The sequence below is a fragment of the Protopterus annectens genome, chromosome 6.part0, assembly GCF_019279795.1.
Source record: "Protopterus annectens isolate FY-2018-M chromosome 6.part0, PAN1.0, whole genome shotgun sequence".
NCBI lineage: Eukaryota > Metazoa > Chordata > Ceratodontiformes > Protopteridae > Protopterus > Protopterus annectens.
In genome coordinates, this window is record NC_056737.1 from 766,487,994 (window position 1) to 766,492,993 (window position 5,000).

The 5,000-nt window shown below is 33.0% G+C and overlaps 1 protein-coding gene across 1 annotated transcript in view; it reads left to right on the top strand.

Moving 5' to 3' along the window:
- Positions 1-5,000, top strand: part of PSMA3 (proteasome 20S subunit alpha 3) — a 496,948-nt gene that overhangs the window by 64,499 nt on the left and 427,449 nt on the right. The gene's annotated exons all lie outside the window — the stretch shown is intronic.

Here is a 5,000-nt window from a genome sequence, read left to right on the forward strand (position 1 = left end):
TAATACCGAAAAGTTTTTAAACTAAAAGCCAGAGGTCTTAAGAATTATAACCAATGTTTATAACAATCTTGATGAAATGTACAAAATGGGTTTGGTAGATTTTCAACTTTATAATTTTTTAATAGTAGAAGACCCCGTAACCCCCATTATAAAAGGTCTTCCGAAAGTCCACAAGAATGAACTCAACCCGCCCATGAGACCCATTGTCTCTGGGCGTGGTTGGGTTACAGAAAATATATCCTTTTACATAGAGAAATCATTACATCCACTATTAGATAAGCATAACATCATACTTAAAGATTCCAAGGAATTTTTATTGGACTTTTACGAGGCTACCAAGGAACAACAGGATAATAATAATTTGTTGTTGGTAACCATGGATGTTCAATCTCTGTTTACCAAAATTCCGAATGATATGGGCTTGGAGTTCTTACATAATTATCTTATGTCACACTCAGGTTTAACATTAACCAGAGTGGATTTTGTATGTACTTTATTGGAGCTAGTTCTTGACAGCAACGTCTTTCTGTTCAATGAGACATATTACCTACAAAAGAATGGCGTAGCTATGGGCACACCTTGTGCCAATAGCTACGCCAATCTGGTAATGGCTTATTGGGAAGAGAATATGTTATCTAATCTAAGCAGTTTCACGGAACATGTAATTTTTTACAAGCGTTTCGTGGACGATCTTTTTTTCTTATGGCAAGGTAGCATAAATGATTTATTAAAGTTTGAGAAGGAGGTCAATATGTTGGTGGATTTTCTTAGTTTTACAATGGAATATTCAACACATAGTATTTCCTTTTTGGATATACAGATCTGGCGTTTACCCAATGGGACTTTTAATACCGGTATGCATAGGAAGTCCTGTCATAGGAACAGTCTGTTGAATAGGGACAGTATGCATCCCCCCCACGTATTTCGAAATATTTTAAAAGGACAAGGTATGAGGGTCTCTAGGTTAAATTCGAATTCTAATATATTTGAAAAAGAGATAGAGGCATTAGCTAATAGATTTAGAGATAGAAGTTATAAGACTAATGAAATTATGGATGCACTGGGCACAGTCATGGAATTAAGGCAAGGCACTGCTGCCCCGATCTTTTCTGAAAATGGCTTAAATGAGTATAGACTAAATAACAGATCAGGCACAATTTACAGTAAAAATCTTGTTAGATATACACTTCATTATACTAATGACTCTAATGCCATTAAAGATTGCATTATTAAACACTGGGGAATTCTTATGTTAGATTCAGAGATATCAAGGTTCATAAATGAACACCCCAGTTTTGCTTACAAAAATAAGAAAAACTTACATAAATTACTTTGTTGTATTGATTATACTAAAAAGGACACAATTGCAGAATTTGGAGGCACCAGTCCATGCAACAGTTGCAATTACTGTTGTCATATATCTGATTTACCAGTTTTTGTACATCCAGTTACAGGAGAAATATTTTATTTTAAAGTTCACGCCACCTGTACTTCTAAACATTTGATCTATATGGCTAGATGTGTTTCCTGTAGTTCCTTTTACATAGGGAAAACGGATAGAATGTTAAAGGAACGTATCAGGGAACATCTCTATCAAATTAGAATAAAATCTCAAGTGAATGCCTTATCCAAGCATATCCTTAATACAGATAGTACACACATTTTTTCTTTCTCAGTTATACAGACTCTACAGCCTAATATAAGAGGTGGAGATGTAAAAAATACTACGGAATCAGTAGAGGCCCAGTGGATTATAAGAACTAGAGCACATTGTTCTCCGGGGCTTAATGATAGGGTTCCATTAAAACCCATGCTTAAAAACAGGAGACAGAGACCCCAATGAATGTCCTTTACATATAAGCATTAGTATCCACATGCATTCAGCTTTCAGCTAATTTATTTCATCATTTAAATATTCTTTTTTATACACTTAACAATAAATAAACGTAGATACAAAACACAATTATATGGAAAGTCTAGTTGTCTTGGATACAACAGTTATGTATTATAATACACTTTATTTATTATATATATATATATATATATATATATATATATATATATATATATATTTTTTTACTATCTCATTACACACGCACAGTTATAATTATTTATTTATTTATTCATCAATTAGTTTGTTTCACATACAAATATACTACAACCATTTTATTTAATTGTATTTTCTGTTGTGTTATATAAATATATATTTTTATGATACATGTCATATACATGCATTTAAAAAATTTTTTGAGCATGTATAAAATGATTTTGTTTCAGTCATTTACTTTATGATTTTATAATTAGCATATATATTTATATTAGCTTATTATTGTTTTATTGTTATACTTGTATTATTTTTAATTTTAGTCATAGCTGCTATATTATATACAGTTTTTATAATTAGTGGCTATTGAGTTAATTATCCTTTTAAATATGCTCATTAAGTACTAATGATTTAAGTATAAAAGGGAGTGTTAGTTTTACTTGAGAAAATATTGGTTTGAAAAAGCACTTGTTGCGAAAGCGCTTACCATCATTGTTTGTGGATCCAATAAATCTATTGTGTTTTATCAGAACGTTTGATGTTCCTTGAATTCCATTTTACTACAGAGACGTGCATATTTCATGTTATGCGATTACTGAACTGTGCTTTTTGTTCACTTCTGGTCTGAATAGACCTGGACTAATCTTTTGGTCGTGACTTTTTCTGGTTCGTTTACCATCAAGCTTGTTTCATCGTTTAATACGGTCTGAATAGACCTGTGCTGACTACCAACAACGCAGTTTACTTGTTTCGGTTTGCTGTTTGCATTTGCTTCGTGTGTTTTGTGGCGGAGTGACGGGCGAGTACTCCACACCTAGTTTTGGTCTGAATAGACCTGTGCTGACTACCGACAACGTAATTTCCTTGTTTTGGTTTGCTGTTTGCATTTGCTCCGTGTGTTTTGTGGCGGAGTAACGGGCGAGCATTCCACATCTAGTTTTGGTCTGAAAAGACTGTGCTTGCATATAAGAAAGGTAATAACATTTGACATTGCCCTTTATTCTTGTTTCATATACTTTAAACTAAGGTGAAGTGATTTAGGAGCTGACACCAACTTTTTACTCATTTTGTTACATATACTGGCTTCTTATCAGTTGGTGAAGGTTACGGCAAAGTGTTTGGCGGGTTTGCTATACTCCATTTTTATTTTGTGTTACACCAGCATATGTGACTATACCTGGAGCTAAACTCATTGTAGCTATTAACAATGTCACATGATTGTACCCTTGTTAAAAAATCTATAAGAGACAATATTAATAAAATTAATAACATTGTTTTCATGGGTCATCAAACTTTAATATTACTAACTCTCATAAAATGCTGAAAATGTTCTTATGTCATGTTTATTGCCTTTATGAAAAGCTGAAATCTAAACAAGTATACTATGCAGCCTGCCTATCTAATCGACAATATAATGCTATCTTTTTTCAAGAATGGGTTTTAAAGAAATATAATTGTTGATTCCTGGTTCCTTATGTGCCCCGGATCTGAAGATCCAGTCTAATTCTAATTTCGCTAGATGATTAATATTATCTCCCATTCTATTACTCATTCTCACTACTTGCAAAACCCTAAACTTGAATTCATGTGTGGAATTTGAGTTAATATGCTTGGCCAGGGCATTTAATTCATTTCTCTTGCGAATATCATATATATGATTGTAAATGCGTTCTTTCAATTTTCTTTTAGTTAGCCCAATATAACAGACTTGACAAGATGTACAATTGGCCATATAAATCAAGTTTGTACTATTACAGTCAGTATAACTTCTTGGTTTAAACTCAAAAATCCATCTGGGTGTCGATAATATTGTGTGGTGGTTATAAATTTACACATGTTGCAGCTCCTACAAGGAAAGGTACCCTGTGCTACATGATTACTGTCTCCCGTCATGTTACTTGAATTTTTCGAAAAGATGTCTTTCAAATTGTCACATGTCCTGAACATGAACACGGGTTTATGACCCACTAGAGCTCTAATATCTTCCGTCATAGTCAATATATTCCAATTCTTGGTTATTATTTTTCTGATGTCAGCATTGTCATTTGTATATTTCATAAAATAGGCAATCTTGTTACTATTGCTGCCCCAACCATTATGTTCTACTATACATTTAGAATTCTTATACACTATTTCTTGTCTCTTCACTGCAGTGTCTTCTTGAACCAAGCTCTTAGTATTAGTTCTTAAAAATGTAGATATAGTATCATCTCTTATTCCCTTTACTAAATTCATATTATAACCTCTCTCTAAAAAGATTTGTTCCATGTTGTCAGCTTCTTCCTTTAATACAAATGGATCTTGACAAATCTTGGTCAATCTAGAAAATTGGCCTTTCACTATCCCTGTAAAAATGTCCCTGGGATGCATACTACTCTGATCCAACATATTGTTCTTCCAACATCTCTTTCTAAAGATTTTGGAGGTTAAAACACCTTCTTTATTAAAATATAAGCTCACATCCAGGAAATTGATACTTTCTCTAGAATATTCAAGGGTGAACCTGAGGAATTCTGTGGTGGATTCTAAATATGTAACAAATTCCTTTAGCTCTTGTACTGTTCCAACCCAAAATAACACCACATCGTCAACAAATCTTCTATAAAAACGTATTTTTTTCATCCAGGCATTGTTAAATAAACATGATTTTTCCCAAAAATATAAGACCAAATTGGCATAGGAATTTGCACATGGGGTACCCATGGCAACACCCCATGTTTGCAGATAATACTTGTTGTTAAATAAAAATACATTGTTGTACAGCACTATATCTAGCAATTGGCTTATCAAAATTTGTCTATCTGCAGAAAAATCAGTTTCATTCACCATCAGTTCTCGAATATCTTGCAACCCATATTCATTGGGTATGCAAGTAAACAAGTTACAAACATCCAGTGTAACCAATATTGGCTTACCTAAACCCATCTTGTCTTGTTGGATCAACTCTATGCCTTTC